Source organism: Sceloporus occidentalis, unplaced genomic scaffold (assembly GCF_023333645.1).
Source record: "Sceloporus occidentalis isolate IW3139 unplaced genomic scaffold, rSceOcc1.0.p SCAF_60, whole genome shotgun sequence".
NCBI classification, from domain to species: domain Eukaryota; kingdom Metazoa; phylum Chordata; class Lepidosauria; order Squamata; family Phrynosomatidae; genus Sceloporus; species Sceloporus occidentalis.
In genome coordinates this window covers 5,469,102-5,488,146 of record NW_028317040.1, presented here as the reverse complement: position 1 = coordinate 5,488,146, position 19,045 = coordinate 5,469,102, and positions in this window count along the sequence as shown.

The window sequence follows — 19,045 nt, the reverse complement described above, 5'->3', positions numbered from 1 at the left end:
TAGCTTACCATGGTCCCATGTTTAGTGACAAAGATGCCTATGGGAACCTGGGGACAGAGGAAAACACTGTCCCCAGTTTCCCATAGGCATCTTTGATCCCATGTTTAGTGACAAAGATGCCTATGGGAAACTGGGGGCAAAGGCAAACTCTGTCCCCAGTTTCCCATAGGCATCTTTGTCAGTAAATAACTTACCATGGTCCCGTGTTTAGTGACAAAGATGCCTATGGGAAACTGGGGGCAAAGGCAAACTCTGTCCCCAGTTTCCCATAGGCATCTTTGTCAGTAAATAGCTTACCATGGTCCCATGTTTAGTGACAAAGATGCCTATAGGAAACTGGGGGCAAAGGAAAACACTGCCCCTAGTTTCCCATAGGCATCTTTGGTCCCATGTTTAGTCACAAAGATGCCTATGGGAAACTGGGGACAGAGTTTGCCTTTGCCCCCAGTTTCCCTTATGCATTCCAGGTATGCTGGGAAAATGCAATAACTCAATTATGCAACCATTGTGAATAATATGATATTGTAGAATGAAGCTATTTACACAAAACCATGTTGAATCCATTGCCTTATGTCCAGCTGAGCTTTCTGTGTGTAATTGTTTTGTTGTGTTTTATTGTGTGAGCTCTAAATACCAAGTGGGGGTTTATCTATACCTTTAATGCTGTGTTTTTATGTGAATTCCAATTGATCTATACCCACAAAGCTGTGCTTTTGTGTTATTCTATAGATCCATATCTGCTATGTTATGTTTCTATACATTATTTATGTATACCTGCAAATACAGGGTTTGTATGTCATATTTAGTTGATCATTACCTGCAGTGCTGTTTCCATGTATTTATTTGATCTATACCCTCAGTGCTGAGTTTACATGTGATTTGCAGTTGATCTATACCTGCAATGCTGTTTCCATACATTATAATTGTATACCTGCAGGATTTGTATGTCTGATTCTGTTTATTTGATCTATACCCTCAATGCTGAGTTCACAAGTGAATTTCAATTGATCTATACATGCAAAGCTGGGCTTGTATGTTAATGTGTGGATCTATACCTGCTATAGGCAGCAGGGTCTAATATATCTATCTATCTATATATATATATATATCTATCTATATATATATCTATATATATATATCGGCGGCAGGGCCTAATATTAATATATATAATAAATAATATATTAAAGAAACTGCCAGTTCAGCTGTTATTTTGAAATCATATTTCAATTTCAAGTGATAAGTACTTATTATGATAGTTAAAAATGCATGTCTAACGCATATGTGATGGGGCCATCACATAAATCAATAATAAAGGGAGGGGCTCGCTGGGGGCATTAATACAAATAGTGCTGGCTGGAGGAGATCATACAAGGGTGTGGGGGCACCACATTAATCTATACTAAAAGGGTTCTGGCTGAGGCATCAATACACAAGGGGCAAAAACACTAAGAGGGGTATCAACAACAATGCAGTGTGGAATTTCCATCCTGGTGTAGATGTCTGTGTCATAGATTGTGTCCTGCTGTTTGTGTATTTTGGTTATCAGTGTAGCAGAGCCTGTCCTGGTGTGTGTGTATGGGTGTTGGTGTGGCAGAGCCTGTCCTGGTGTGTGTCTGGGTGTCAGTGTGGCAGAGCCTGTCCTGGTGTGTGTCTGGGTGTCAGTGTGGCAGAGCCTGTCCTGGTGTGTCTGGGTGTCAGAGCCTGTCCTGGTGTGTCTGGGTGTCAGTGTGGAAGATCCTGTCCTGGTGTGTGTTTGGGTGTCATTGTGACAGAGCCTGTCCTGGTGTGTGTGTTTGGGTGTCAGAGTCTGTCCTGGTGTGTGTTTGGGTGTCATTGTGGCAGAGATTGTCCTGGTGTCTGTGTGTTTGGGTGTCGGTGTGGCAGAGCCTGTCCTGGGGTGTGTGTTTAGGTGTCGGTGTGGCAGAGCCTGTCCTGGGGTGTGTGTTTGGGTGTCGGTGTGGCAGAGCCTGTCCTGGTTTGGGTGTCGGTGTGACAGAACCTGTCCTGCTGTGTGTGTCTGGATGTTGTTGTGGCAGAACCTGTCCTGGTGCATGTGTCTGGATGTTGGTGTGGCCGAGCCTGTCCTGGTGTGTGTGTTTGGTAGTTGGTGTGGCAGAGACTGTCCTGGTGTGTTTGTCTAGGTGGCGGTATGGCAGAGCTATATCCAGAGATAAAACGCCCTCCTGAATTTGTAGTGACTTCAGGGGACAAAACTTTCAAGGCCCAGAAATCATTTAGTGGAAAAGTTAAGGTATTGTGTTATTTACTTGTGGCTTCAGGCTTTCCATGTTGAAGTATTAGTCCAATAACAAAAGCTTCATTACTTTTGGGAATATTATATATATATATATATATATATATATATATATATATAATTTTTTCAGTGGTATGATTTAATGGTGGAAATTATTAATGCCCCCCCAGTTTTGACTGTGGTATCTTTTGTGCCCCCCCTATATATTGTTTCTAGAGTCGCCACTGCTGATATTTGAGGAAAAAGAAGAGGAAGATAAATTGTATTCTCAAATGAAGCTCTTCAGGACCATCTAACAGTTTACTTAAGTATCACTTTTGTGTATCACTATTTTGTTATATTCTGTTACAATTGTATCATAGCGCTCCACCTGTAGAAATGTTGCAGGAACAGTGTGCAATCTGACCTTCAATAGACTGCACTGTGTCAAGCGATTATGCTCAGGAAGGGACACCAACAAGGAGCAAACTAAAGGAATGGGATGCTCTATAACTCTTGAAAAAAAAGCAAAACAACTCCTTTCTGACCTTTAGGGTCCACCCTCCATTGAATGCTGTTTAGTACACTTCATAAAGTTATTCCATGGGGTTTACCAAAAAGAAACATATATGCATGGAAAGACATATCCAAACCACCAAGCATATCTGTTTAGATCTCCCTTCCCACATTTCACTTGGTCTCCTCTCACATCTCCAACACCAGGGGGCCTCAAATTAAAAGTAAAAAGGTAAATCCACATAGTTTCAAATATCACATTAAAATGTCACTTAAAAGGAAATGTAAAATGTAATCTTTTCAATAAAATTTATGGATTAGCATCTTTGTGATTTACACTTGCACATTTTGTTCTTTTAAATAAAGCTGTAGTATTTAGTTATATGCTTCAACGTGCTTTGTGACCAATGGAACCTCTCCTGCCAGCTATCATTGTGTCATCATACTAGAAGTCTCATATGTTACGCTGGCTCTCCACACATACACACACACAGAGCGCAAACACTTTTGAAGGACCATCTCAAGACAGCTGGCTACCTGGCAAAATGATCTGCGGAGTGTCGGCTCCCCGGCAAAGAGATCCGCAGAGCGTCAGGTTTCCATCAACAGATTTGAAGACTGTCAACGTTTCTATGTATTTCTTGTTGCTATGACATTTTAAGAAAAAAATTCTTTACATTTTGGTACTAGTCAGAGTTAGCCTCTTAGTGCCCAGAGGGAGGGGCAGTTCTTCGAGCCATGGCTTCCCAGAGATTTCCTTCAATAAAACAAGGTTTTTTCTTTCCTCCGTGCTGAAGAATGACTCTTCGTGAGTCCAGAGGCAGCTCCATCTTTAAACTATCCATACAATGTTTACTATTAAATAAAAAGGTTTGTTCTCATAATTGTTGCGGTCTATGAGTAATTCTTTCAAATTAATATCACCTTTAGTTAAAATGGTATTATTCCAAAAAGTCTACAATGCTGTGCTAATGAAACTTATTTTTGGACTACCAATTTGATTTTATGTCATTGAAATTTGGTGTTACTGTGAAATTGACATCAAATGTTTTAGGTATTTTTTTGTAAAAACACATCTAACTAATTTAACACATCTATTAAAACTAAAGCATACACAGTCGTTAGCTGAATGTGTTCAATGACAAAAGCAAAAAGAACACCTTTGTCGCCAACTTTCTGTGTGACACAGATCCAGACGGGTATTGACAATGCCGGCACCGGTACTATTGTTCTTGTCTCGTCTACCGTTTGCCGGAGAACTCGCCGCAAAAGTTCTTCTCCCAGCAAAACAGTACAAGTGGAAAAACCCCAAGTAACGTCCACCAGGGTACCGATGATCCTAACAGTGAGGAGGCTCCAGAATAAGTAGATAAATATGTTAAAATGATAGTTCTTGAGTATGCCAGGTGAAGTTTCTGAAACTGAATACCACAGAGAATGGGAAAATCGTGTCTGGGGCACGATTCGCTAAATTAGTGAAACCACAAAAAAACAAATGTAGTCAAGCTCAGAATCACAAGCAGAGCGGGACGTCAGGCGTCCAAAGGTCATACACTAGATGGCTAGTCAGATGAACAAGGGTTAAATTCCAGAGCGCGTAGTCAGGCGGACCGGGTCATACACAGGACGGAAACAAATTCGAATCGCTGAGCAAAAGGAAGGTCAGGAACGCCAAGGGTCGGGAACACGCCGAACAAAAATGCAACCAACTTGATACCAAAGCAAGGACCACGCCAGGGTAAAGAGACTGGTACCTCCGGATTTTTTAATCCTGCACCGGCTGAAGCCACGCTCCTCCAGCAGGGGAAGCTCTCGTGAGAGAGGATCCCTTGCCTGCCACTCTCCCCTTACCCCGACGCAAGGTATGTCTAGCAGGAATCCGGGAGCGGGTGACAGTTCTGTACCTGTTCCAGCCCCCATAACAGAGCCAAGACATGAAGTGGGCGGCTGAGCTTCTTTGCCTTTTTATATAAAGAGCTTTCTTTTACAACAGCTAACGCAATGTCCAAATATAACCAAGCGTCTGTAATAAACGACCGTTTAAACCCAAAATCTTTATGCATTTCATTTTTATGACTTGATAGAAACACAGAATTTGACCACAGATGAGAACTGTAGAGATCATCCTTGCCACTGAACGCTTAATTGCTATAGTGATTAAACCTGTATATTCCCCCAAGCACTAGCCGAGACTTAGTGTAGGGGTAAAACAGAATTTTCTTTACTAAGGAAAGCACACACACACATATATATATATATATATATATATATATATATATATATATATATATTTACAGCAAACATGATTGGATTAAAGGTATAATCCCATCACCCACCAGGCAGCCCAGAACTACCATACAGGTCTATGGCCAGCTATGCCCACCCGAAAAAGAGTCACTATTTCAGGGTGATCCCGGTAGAGCGGTGTCAATCCCGGGGTACCATTAGAGAGCTCAGCGTCCAAAGATTCTATGATCCAAAAAGCGACGTGATCGGGACTGGCCGCCGTGCCGGTAGTGTACCTGGTGGGGGGCGGTCCGCCTGGCGTGCCGCTCACTGAGGGGTGCCGGCACGCCTCCGAAAACGAAGCGCGCGGCAACTGTGGCTGTGCGTCAGGACTTGATGTCAAATCCCGGCGCACAACACTGAAGCCACGCCCACCGTCTTCCGCACACCGGAAGGACAGGACACAGAAGAGGGAGAAGAAGAGGAAGAATGAAGAGGAGTAGGAAAAGTGACAGTGCCAGAGGAAAGGTAGGAAAATATTAGTAAGTGTGTGAGAGGGATGGGTGTTATGCTGTAGTTTATGATGAATGTTTGTGAATGAGGGTTTCAGATTGCATGGAAGTGTGGGGGGATAGCATGGCATAGGGAGGCTGTCTAGGCATGATAGGAGTGTAATTGCTGTTGTCAATTTTTTATTTTTTTTCGTCCAATAATTCAATAACAGTATTAATAGATATATATGGTTGCAAACAGCAATCACACGCCTATCCTTATGCTAAGTCAGCCAGTACATGCTAGAACTTGGGCATGATAGGATTGTGATTGCTGTTAATTATATGTGTATATTTATATATATATATGTATATATATATTAATATTGTTATCGATTTTTTTTTTGTCTAATTTTGGTGTGTTACTTACAAATAAAGTATTTGAAACGTTTTTATTTTCGGTTTTGGCCAAATGAATGCTGAATTTTCAGTTTAGGTCCAGAATTTTAATTTCGGTGCATCCCTACTATATACTAAGCCAGTCACTGAAGTGGTAGGCCTACACCACATCAATGTTTGGCTTAGTATACAGTGATAGGGGTTGTACTGCAGTATTGTCAGTGTCTGGCTCAATGTATAGGCACACATTGACAGTGGTACAGCGTAATCCCTAAGTATATAATGATAACAGTTATGCTGTACCCCTGTCAATGTTTGCCTAACCATAGAAACTATGCAGTTTTAAAGTGTGTGTGTGTGTGTGTGTGGGGGGGCACATACAGGATCTGCCACAGGTGCCAAATACTCTAGGTACGCCCCTGCATCATGCAGCAGTCAGACCCAATGGCCATTCCTCAGCTCTTTGTCCCACGTCTTAAAAGAGGTGGGATAAAGAGCTGAGGCACGGCTATTGGGCGGCGGGGTGCGTGCACGCCGGCCGCTTTAATTTCATTAGGCGCCGGTGGAGTGACTGCTATCAATGTCGCTCGCAACCGCTTTGGTGGCGCAATGGGCCACTTGACTAGACTTGCCCCCCAGGCCTTAGGCTGCCAGCCCTCCCCTGGTCACCAGTTTGACCAACCACAAGAGAAACAAAGGACATTACAGAAGTGGGCAGCAGAGGTAAGCTTAACATTGGAAGCTTTTAGCTAATTACTAAAAACCATATACCGTATTTGCTAGATTATAAAACGACCCTGATTATAAGACGACCCCCCAAATCTTAATATTAATTTAGGAAAAAAAGAAAAAGCCTGAATATAAGACGACCCTATAGGAAAAAAGTTTTACCCGTAAATGTTAATTCATTTAAACTATTTTTTTAATAAAAGCTATGACTGAGAAAAATATTTTGGTTTTATTTCCTTCTATTTTCCAACCTGCCCCCCAGTAACGCACATCTGCCCCAGAAATGCCTTATACCCCCTATATGCCACTGTGCCCCATGATATGCCTTTTAACCCTCTAAATGCCACTGTGCCCCATGATATGCCTTTTAACCCTATATGCCACTGTGCCCCATGATATGTCTTTTAACCCTATATGCCACTCTGGCACTTAGAGGGTTAAAAGGCATATTATGGGGAAGAGTGGCATATAGGGAGGTTTAAGGCATTTCAGGAGGCAGAGTGGCGTATAGAGGGTTAAAAAGCCATTTCTGGAGGCAGAGTGGCATTAAGGGGGTTAAAAGGCATTTCACAAAGCACCCTGCCTCCAGAAATGCCTTATGCCCCCCATTTAACACTCCCCCCCGCCCCACTTACCGGTACTTCTGAATCTCCTGTCATGTAGCTGGGGCAGCGTGTAGACTCACGCTGCAGCCGGAAGGAGGCGTGGCTAGCAGCGGGGGTTGTCTGCGTGCCACACCGGTGCGGGGAACTCTGATCTTTTGACAGCCGGGGAAGGTCTGCATCAGACTAGCATTTGCTCTGAAAAAAAACCTTCTCTTATAATCGAGCAAATACGGTATTTTTATGTAAGTAACATTCTATAAAGCGTTGTCAACATTTCATGAGGATTTTAAAAAAACAAAACAAAAAGATTTTGTCTTTAAAGAGCAAACCTTTGCTAGAGACGGACTCTATGCATTGTTAGTGACTCTCGTGAGAGTAGTCACCACGGCTATGTAGGCGATGTATGTATTTCAGGAATCTGGTAAAGAAGGAAAAGAGATCCCTGGTCTTGTGAGCTTACAGTCTCTTAGGAGGTTCATAAACTATGGTTATGTACAAACTTGACAAGACATCTGCTTACTTTGGTTCTTTTGACGATTAGTTCCATTTTCTTCATACTTTATTGTACTAGGATTTCGTAGCTCATAAAAAGAACCTTGATCTCACTCTTGCCCAAATAATATATCACCCAGTTACCCACACCCTCTTTTTAAACGCCAAGCAAAGAAAGAAAGTGCTGTAAGACACACTGTTCCTTTGAAGTTGTTTCAGAACAAAATACATCTTTGAAACTAAATTGTCTTCAGATCCTACATGCTTGCTTCACTGAACATATTAATGCTGTAGGTACACTTATGGTTTTTAATACTAATGATTATGGATATCACCCTTTGTACTAGTATTGGTCGTTATATGCAAACCCCATAGCTTAATACCACTGCCTATCCCGCCGATACCTGGAACATTCAGGGTCTGAGCTCCAGGGTTCTAGGTGTGTATAGTCAGATTCTCACTCTTGCAATGCCTGCTTACCTTCTACCTTCTTCTAGGTATTGGGACACCCCTCCTAATTATTGAGTTTAGGTGTTTCAGCCGCACACCTTTGCTAACACGTGTATGGAATCAAAAACACAGGCATATAAAGTTAATTATATGTGTATTTTTGCTATATTAATGTTCCTGGAGGGCTAAGCCAAATGCCAAATGATTTAGGTAAACTATAAAAACACTCAGGAGCTGTGGCAACTGGTGTTTTGTGTGGATAAGTGCAAGATAAAGCCCCTGGGGCATAAAAAACCAAGGGGAATGCATAAAATATTTGATGTTGAGGTTGGGACTGTATGAAAGGAAAGGGGTTTGGGCGGTATGTGTCACGACCGGGGTACAGGTTCTGGATCCGCGCTGCAGAATCAGCGCCCTCTGGAGGAGAGAGGACCTACTGCCACCAGTCAGGGGTCAGGCAAAAGAGTAGTCGGGGTCACAAGCAAAGGTCAGGGCAGGCAGCAATATAACGGAGGTCAGGTTCAAGCAGGAGTCAATACCAGAAAGCTTAATCAGGATTCAAACGCTAGTGAAAGGCAAAAAGGCACTAACACAGGCAATGGTGTAGTGCCAAATGAGGGTTTAAATATCCCTCCAACAATATGGATCCTCCTACCCTCCTAATTAGGGGGAGGAGGAAAAAGAATAAATTTCGCTTTAAGAGCGACATGAATATTCATAAGATTAGCCGTTCGCGCATGCACGAACTGCTCTCACGACGTAGAGGCGCGCGCCCCGGAATTATCCCTCGAAATCGCCGGGGACGCGCGTCTCGCAGGAGAACGGACCTGGCGGCAGCTCACCGTGACGGCACCAGCAGGGAGCCGACTGCGCGGGCTGCGTCTCGGCGTCCCTGCCGGCAGCCCGACGGAGGAGGTAACAGTATGTGAATAAAAACATGTAAATACATAAAGGGAATCAGCCAGATAAAGGAGGAGAGTATATTTAAAAGAAGAGAAACTACCAAAACCAAAAGGACATAGATTTAAATTAGAGGGGCAAATCAGGAAATATTACTTTACAAAGGTTGTGGATATATATATATATACACACATGTCTGCACTGATCGTACACAAGACAAAGGAAGGTACTAAATGACAACCACAAGTTACAGTTGATGTAAGGCAGCGTGGCCTACTGGTAGAAGGCACTGGAGGAGGCGGGCTCCAGTCTCAATGAGAGCGTGGGTTCGATTCCCACCGCTGCCATTCGCTTTTTAAAATCCCAATAATGCCATTAAGCCCTCCAAAATATTATGTCAGTTACTTTTATGGTCTTCTACGGGTTAAGTGTGGCTTCACTGCCATCTAGAGGGGATGACAGGACATCGCAGGGACACATTCACAATCCAGGCTGCAGCGTTTGTATGAATGGATAGATATAGATACACTATATGACCAAAAGTATTGGGGCACCCCTCCTAACTATTGAGTTTAGGTGTTTCGGCTGCACCCATTGCTAACAAGTGTATGAAATCAAACACATAGGCAGAAAAAGTTAATTATATGTGTATTATTTTGCTATATTGATGTTCTTGGAGGGATAAGTCAAATGCCAAATGATTTAGGTAAACTATACAAATACTCAGAGCCGTGGCAACTTGTGTTTAATGTGGCAAAGGGCAAGTTAATGCCCTTCGGTCATAAAAACCCAAGGGCAGCGCATAGAACATGTGATGTTGAGGTTAGGACTGTAGGAAAGGAAAGGGGTTTGGGGGGGGGAAGGTATGTGAATAAAAACATGTAAATACATAAAGGGAATCAGCATGATAAAGGAGGAGATTTTTTTTTAACCCCTTAAGGACCAGTCTTTTACTTTTTTGTACCCTTTGGGACCGAGGATGTTTTAACACTTTTTCGGTTCTTGTGCTTAGATGTCACTCATTTAGTGTACCCACACACGTTATATAGGCTTTGTTCAGATACCATTTTTTGATCACATTATCTAATTTCCTAAGATATATATATATATATATATATATAAATATATATATATATATACATATATATATATACATATATATATATAATGAAAAATTGAAAAAAACCAAAACTTTTTCTCACTTATTCATCCAAAAAAGCTAATGAAAAAATCTGCTAAATAGATTCTACTATTTGTCCTGAGTTTAGAAATAGCCAATGTTTTTATGGATTATCGGGCAATAAGAACAAGAAGCGTTTTGCTGTTTTGAAACCATTTTTTCCCCCAAAGCTGTTCATTCTGCCCCATGTGCTATTTCGGGTATCTTTGAAGCAGGCCAATGCAATTTATGCCCTCATACCATGGGGGAAAAATAATGTGCAGAAAAAAGCAACAACAAAAAAAACATTGGGTATTTCTAAACAAAACTCAAGACAAACAGTATAATCTATTTAGCAGGTTTTTTTCATTATTTTTAGCAAAAGTGAGAAAAAGTCATTTTTTAGCTGTGGTGACTCTCGTGAGAGTAGTCACCACAGCTAAGAGTAGGCCTTTTTTAATCTTTTTCAATTTATATATGATTAAAAACGTGTTACACTATATATTGTATTTCCCTTGTGCTTTCTACGGTATGAGCCTGCGCCATCTGCTATATGTTGGAGGTTGGGATCTGAAAAAAAGAAAATAAAAAAAGACAAGCCGATATACTGAGCAGTATTTTAATCTGTGAGTGGAACTACAGAGGGGGAGATTGTGTATTTAAAATCGTATCACACAGTGTGTACGATGTTTGATTTTTTCTATTTTATAATTGCCTGATATTTGAGGAAAAAGAAGAGGAAGATAAATTGTATTCTCAAATGAAGCTCTTCAGGACCATCTAACAGTTTACTTAAGTATCATGTTTTACTTTTGTGATAATACTATTTTGTTATATTCTGTTACAATTGTATCATAGCGCTCCACCTGTAGAAATGTTGCAGGAACAGTGTGCAATCTGACCTTCAATAGACTGCATTGTGTCAAGCGATTATGCTCAGGAAGGGACACCAACAAGGAGCAAACTAAAGGAATGGGATGCTCTATAACTCTGGAAAAAAAAGCAAAACAACTCCTTTCTGACCTTTAGGGTCCACCCTCCATTGAATGCTGTTTAGTACACTTCATAAAGTTATTCCATGGGGTTTACTAAAAAGAAACATATATGCATGGAAAGACATATCCAAACCACCAAGCATATCTGTTTAGATCTCCCTTCCCACATTTCACTTGGTCTCCTCTCACATCTCCAACACCAGGGGGCCTCAAATTAAAAGTAAAAAGGTAAATCCACATAGTTTCAAATATCACATTAAAATGTCACTTAAAAGGAAATGTAAAATGTAATCTTTTCAATAAAATTTATGGATTAGCATCTTTGTGATTTACACTTGCACATTTTGTTCTTTTAAATAAAGCTGTAGTATTTAGTTATATGCTTCAACGTGCTTTGTGACCAATGGAACCTCTCCTGCCAGCTATCATTGTGTCATCATACTAGAAGTCTCATATGTTACGCTGGCTCTCCACACATACACACACACACACACAGAGCGCAAACACTTTTGAAGGACCATCTCAAGACAGCTGGCTACCTGGCAAAATGATCTGCGGAGTGTCGGCTCCCCGGCAAAGAGATCCGCAGAGCGTCAGGTTTCCATCAACAGATTTGAAAACTGTCAACGTTTCTATGTATTTCTTGTTGCTCTGACATTTTAAGAAAAAAATTCTTTACATTTTAGTACTAGTCAGAGTTAGCCTCTTAGTGCCCAGAGGGAGGGGCAGTTCTTCGAGCCATGGCTTCCCAGAGATTTCCTTCAATAAAACAAGGTTTTTTCTTTCCTCCGTGCTGAAGAATGACTCTTCGTGAGTCCAGAGGCAGCTCCATCTTTAAACTATCCATACAATGTTTACTATTAAATAAAAAGGTTTGTTCTCATAATTGTTGCGGTCTATGAGTAATTCTTTCAAATTAATATCACCTTTAGTTAAAATGGTATTATTCCAAAAAGTCTACAATGCTGTGCTAATGAAACTTATTTTTGGACTACCAATTTGATTTTATGTCATTGAAATTTGGTGTTACTGTGAAATTGACATCAAATGTTTTAGTTATTTATTGTAAAAACACATCTAACTAATTTAACACATCTATTAAAACTAAAGCATACACAGTCGTTAGCTGAATGTGTTCAATGACAAAAGCAAAAAGAACACCTTTGTCGCCAACTTTCTGTGTGACACAGATCCAGACGGGTATTGACAATGCCGGCACCGGTACTATTGTTCTTGTCTCGTCTACCGTTTGCCGGAGAACTCGCCGCAAAAGTTCTTCTCCCAGCAAAACAGTACAAGTGGAAAAACCCCAAGTAACGTCCACCAGGGTACCGATGATCCTAACAGTGAGGAGGCTCCAGAATAAGTAGATAAATATGTTAAAATGATAGTTCTTGAGTATGCCAGGTGAAGTTTCTGAAACTGAATACCACAGAGAATGGGAAAATCGTGTCTGGGGCACGATTCGCTAAATTAGTGAAACCACAAAAAAACAAATGTAGTCAAGCTCAGAATCACAACCAGAGCGGGACGTCAGGTGTCCAAAGGTCATACACTAGATGGCTAGTCAGGGGTTAAATTCCAGAGCGCGTAGTCAGGCGGACCGGGTCATACACAGGACGGAAACAAATTTGAATCGCTGAGCAAAAGGAAGGTCAGGAACGCCAAGGGTCGGGAACATGCCGAACAAAAATGCAACCGACTTGATATCAAAGCGAGGACCACGCCAGGGTAAAGAGACTGGAACCTCCGGATTTTTTAATCCTGCACCGGCTGAAGCCACGCTCCTCCAGCAGGGGAAGCTCTCGTGAGAGAGGATCCCTTGCCCGCCACTCTCCCCTTACCCCGACGCAAGGTATGTCTAGCAGGAATCCGGGAGCGGGTCACAGTTCTGTACCTGTTCCAGCCCCCACAACAGAGCCAAGACATGAAGTGGGCGGCTGAGCTTCTTTGCCTTTTTATATAAAGAGCTTTCTTTTACAACAGCTAACGCAATGTCCAAATATAACCAAGCGTCTGTAATAAACGACCGTTTAAACCCAAAATCTTTATGCATGTCATTTTTATGACTTGATAGAAACACAGAACTTGACCACAGATGAGAACTGTAGAGAGCATCCTTGCCACTGAAAGCTTAATTGCTAAAGTGATTAAACCTGTATATTCCCCCAAGCACTAGCAGAGACTTAGTGTAGGGGTAAAACAGAATTTTCTTTACTAAGGAAAGCACACACACATATATATATATATATATATATATATTTACAGCAAACATGATTGGATTAAAGGTATAATCCCATCACCCACCAGGCAGCCCAGAACCACCATACAGGTCTATGGCCAGCTATGCCCACCCGACAAAGAGTCACTATTTCAGGGTGATCCCGGTAGAGCGGTGTCAATCCCGGGGTACCATTAGAGAGCTCAGCGTCCAAAGATTCTATGATCCAAAAAGCGACGTGATCCGACGTTGGTACCCTGAGCGACAGCATTGGAAACATCCCCGGGAATAGTCCATGCGGTAGCCGGGCAGAGTACCACAGCCGCTGCTGGGTAGACCCCAGTCCTAGAAATCGGTAATTAAACCACGGTTCCCAAACGAGCTCGCTCTCTGTAACCATCACCAAGTATTGCCCACCACAAGCTTAATGTACCCTCAAAAGAGCATCCGTAACGACGCTGTTCCAATTGTCGGCAGGCATCGCCACGGTCCCTAGCTGCCGCACAGTTCCATGAATTTGTGGCTAGGTCCCGGTCAGGCGCATCGAGTGTTTCCTGGCTTGCAGACCCCCCATGGCCGGCTAGTGCATGGGAGTCTGGTTCCAACACCCTGTGCTCCCCAGACAAGGGACTGGGCAAGCAGGTAAGGAGTCTCCCCAGAAATCCAAAACTGCCCTACTCCCACACTCAAACATAACCCCACGAGTCTTCAGCCTTAAAGGGTTAACTTGACACTTAAATTGCCCCTAAGCCTCAGACCCTCTAGGTTTAGACTATGACCTGTTGTTCTAACATTGTTCTTCCTTTTAAATAAGCTTGCCTTTTCTACTATGTTAATTCCCGATTAAGTATTTAAATGCTTCTATTGCATCTCTGATCATCTTCTTTACTCCAAGCTATATATATATTAAGATACTTTAGTCTTTCCTGATAATTTCTATCTTGTAAACGACTAAATCTGCTACACAAGAGGGACATTATGCACCAAGCAGGACCCCATCGTGGCCACCACCTCACCCATTCATCCAATATTTAAAATGATAAAGAAAAAAAAGCTTTGACTATTCTCATAATCATTGTTAATGAATATTTATTTCTAAATAATAAAAAAGTTGCTCTACCTTGTCCGCTGGCCCCAACGCGTCTTCTTTCAGCCAGCTCCACTTCTTCTCTTCTTCTTATATTTCTCCTTGGTATCAGCTCCGTTGACCAGGACTCCTGGCTAAGGAAACCGTCTTTGTCACCCACTTTCTGTGTTAATCCAAACAGGTATATGCACTGCCGGTGCCTGCACTGTTAAAAACTAAGCTGCTGCCACCGTGCAATTGCCCCCCAGGCCGCCCTGAATCCGGGCCGGATGGCTGGCCGGGCGGCCGGCCGGCCGGCAGACAACCATTCATGGCAGCCGCAAAGTGAAAAACTAAGCGGCTGCCATCGGGACTGGCCGCCGTGCAGGTAGTGTACCTGGTGGGGGGCGGTCCGCCTGGCGTGCCGCTCACTGAGGGGTGCCGGCACGCCTCCGAAAACGAAGCGCGCGGCAACTGTGCCTGTGGGTCAGGACTTGATGTCAAATCCCGGCGCACAACACTGAAGCCACGCCCACCGTCTTCCGCACACCGGAAGGACAGGACACAGAAGAGGGAGAAGAAGAGGAAGAATGAAGAGGAGTAGGAAAAGTGACAGTGCCAGAGGAAAGGTAGGAAAATATTAGTAAGTGTGTGAGAGGGATGGGTGTTATGCTGTAGTTTATGATGAATGTTTGTGAATGAGGGTTTCAGATTGCATGGAAGTGTGGGGGGATAGCATGGCATAGGGAGGCTGCCTAGGCATGATAGGAGTGTAATTGCTGTTGTCAATTTTTTATTTTTTTTCGTCCAATAATGCAATAACAGTATTAATAGATATATATGGTTGCAAACAGCAATCACACGTCTATCCTTATGCTAAGTCAGCCAGTACATGCTAGAACTTGGGCATGATAGGATTGTGATTGCTGTTAATTATATGTGTATATTTATATATATATATATATATGTATATATATATATATATATATATATATATATATATATTAATATTGTTATCGATTTTTTTTTGTCTAATTTTGGTGTGTTACTTACAAATAAAGTATTTGAAACGTTTTTATTTTCGGTTTTGGCCAAATGAATGCTGAATTTTCAGTTTAGGTCCAGAATTTTAATTTCGGTGCATCTCTACTATATACTAAGCCAGTCACTGAAGTGGTAGGCCTACACCACATCAATGTTTGGCTTAGTATACAGTGATAGGGGTTGTACTGCAGTATTGTCAGTGTCTGGCTCAATGTATAGGCACACATTGACAGTGGTACAGCGTAATCCCTAAGTATATAATGATAACAGTTATGCTGTACCCCTGTCAATGTTTGCCTAACCATAGAAACTATGCAGTTTTAAAGTGTGTGTGTGTGGGGGGGGGGGGCACATACAGGATCTGCCACAGGTGCCAAATACTCTAGGTACGCCCCTGCATCATGCAGCAGTCAGACCCAATGGCCATTCCTCAGCTCTTTGTCCCACGTCTTAAAAGAGGTGGGATAAAGAGCTGAGGCACGGCTATTGGGCGGCGCGGTGCGTGCACGCCGGCCGCTTTAATTTCATTAGGCGCCGGTGGAGTGACTGCTATCAATGTCGCTCGCACCCGCTTTGGTGGCGCAATGGGCCACTTGACTAGACTTGCCCCCCAGGCCTTAGGCTGCCAGCCCTCCCCTGGTCACCAGTTTGACCAACCACAAGAGAAACAAAGGACATTACAGAAGTGGGCAGCAGAGGTAAGCTTAACATTGGAAGCTTTTAGCTAATTACTAAAAACCATATACCGTATTTGCTAGATTATAAAACGACCCTGATTATAAGACGACCCCCCAAATCTTAATATTAATTTAGGAAAAAAAAGAAAAAGCCTGAATATAAGACGACCCTATAGGAAAAAAGTTTTACCCGTAAATGTTAATTCATTTAAACTATTTTTTTAATAAAAGCTATGACTGAGAAAAATATTTTGTTTTATTTCCTTCTATTTTCCAACCTGCCCCCCAGTAACGCACATCTGCCCCAGAAATGCCTTATACCCCCTATATGCCACTGTGCCCCATGATATGCCTTTTAACCCTCTAAATGCCACTGTGCCCCATGATATGCCTTTTAACCCTATATGCCACTGTGCCCCATGATATGCCTTTTAACCCTATATGCCACTCTGGCACTTAGAGGGTTAAAAGGCATATTATGGGGAAGAGTGGCATATAGGGAGGTTTAAGGCATTTCAGGAGGCAGAGTGGCGTATAGAGGGTTAAAAAGTCATTTCTGGAGGCAGAGTGGCATTAAGGGGGTTAAAAGGCATTTCACAAAGCACCCTGCCTCCAGAAATGCCTTATGCCCCCCATTTAACACTCCCCCCCACCCCACTTACCGGCACTTCTGAGTCTCCTGTCATGTAGCTGGGGCAGCGTGTAGACTCACGCTGCAGCCGGAAGGAGGCGTGGCTAGCAGCGGGGGTTGTCTGCGTGCCACACCGGTGCGGGGAACTCTGATCTTTTGACAGCCGGGGAAGGTCTGCATCAGACTAGCATTTGCTCTGAAAAAAAACCTTCTCTTATAATCGAGCAAGTATGGTATTTTTATGTAAGTAACATTCTATAAAGCGTTGTCAACATTTCATGAGGATTTTAAAAAAACAAAACAAAAAGATTTTGTCTTTAAAGAGCAAACCTTTGCTAGAGACGGACTCTATGCATTGTTAGTGACTCTCGTGAGAGTAGTCACCACGGCTATGTAGGCGATGTATGTATTTCAGAAATCTGGTAAAGAAGGAAAAGAGATCCCTGGTCTTGTGAGCTTACAGTCTCTTAGGAGGTTCATAAACTATGGTTATGTACAAACTTGACAAGACATCTGCTTACTTTGGTTCTTTTGACGATTAGTTCCATTTTCTTCATACTTTATTGTACTAGGATTTCTTAGCTCATAAAAAGAACCTTGATCTCACTCTTGCCCAAATAATATATCACCCAGTTACCCACACCCTCTTTTTAAACGCCAAGCAAAGAAAGAAAGTGCTGTAAGACACACTGTTCCTTTGAAGTTGTTTCAGAACAAAATACATCTTTGAAACTAAATTGTCTTCAGATCCTACATGCTTGCTTCACTGAACATATTAATGCTGTAGGTACACTTATGGTTTTTAATACTAATGATTATGGATATCACCCTTTGTACTAGTATTGGTCGTTATATGCAAACCCCATAGCTTAATACCACTGCCTATCCCGCCGATACCTGGAACATTCAGGGTCTGAGCTCCAGGGTTCTAGGTGTGTATAGTCAGATTCTCACTCTTGCAATGCCTGCTTACCTTCTACCTTCTTCTAGGTATTGGGACACCCCTCCTAATTATTGAGTTTAGGTGTTTCAGCCCCTTCCACACCTTTGCTAACACGTGTATGGAATGAAAAACACAGGCATATAAAGTTAATTATATGTGTATTTTTGCTATATTAATGTTCCTGGAGGGCTAAGCCAAATGCCAAATGATTTAGGTAAACTATAAAAACACTCAGGAGCCGTGGCAACTGGTGTTTTGTGTGGATAAGTGCAAGATAAAGCCCCTGGGGCATAAAAAACCAAGGGGAATGCATAAAATATTTGATGTTGAGGTTGGGACTGTATGAAAGGAAAGGGGTTTGGGCGGTATGTGTCACGACCGGGGTACAGGTTCTAGATCCGCGCTGCAGAATCAGCGCCCTCTGGAGGAGAGAGGACGTACTGCCACCAGGCACAGGAGACAGATCGTACACCACCAAGAGTAATGAAAGGTGGAACTCAGGAACAAAAAATAAATAAATAACAATAACGGTATCCGAGGGGTCAGGCAAAAGAGTAGCCGGGGTCACAAGCAAAGGTCAGGGCAGGCAGCAATATAACGGAGGTCAGGTTCAAGCAGGAGTCAATACCAGAAAGCTTAATCAGGATTCAAACGCTAGTGAAAGGCAAAAAGGCACTAACACAGGCAATGGTGTAGTGCCAAATGAGGGTTTAAATATCCCTCCAACAATATGGATCCTCCTACCCTCCTAATTAGGGGGAGGAGGAAAAAGAATAAATGTCGCTTTAAGAGCGACATGAATATTCATAAGCATGCGCGAACGGCTCTCACGACGTAGAGGCGCGCGCCCCGGAATTATCCCTCGAAATCGCCGGGGACGCGCGTCTCGCAGGAGAACGGACCTGGCGGCAGCTCACCGTGGCGGCAACAGCAGGGAGCCGACTGCGCGGGCTGCGTCTCGGCGTCCCTGCCGGCAGCCCGACGGAGGAGGTAACAGTATGTGAATAAAAACATGTAAATACATAAAGGGAATCAGCCAGATAAAGGAGGAGAGTATATTTAAAAGAAGAGAAACTACCAAAACCAAAAGGACATAGATTTAAATTAGAGGGGCAAATCAGGAAATATTACTTTACAAAGGTTGTGGATGCATGGAATAGCCTTGCAACAGAAGTGGTAGAGGTTAATAGAGTGAAGGAGTTTAAGCATGCGAGGGATAGACATTGTGCATATATATATATATACATACACACATGTCTGCACTGATC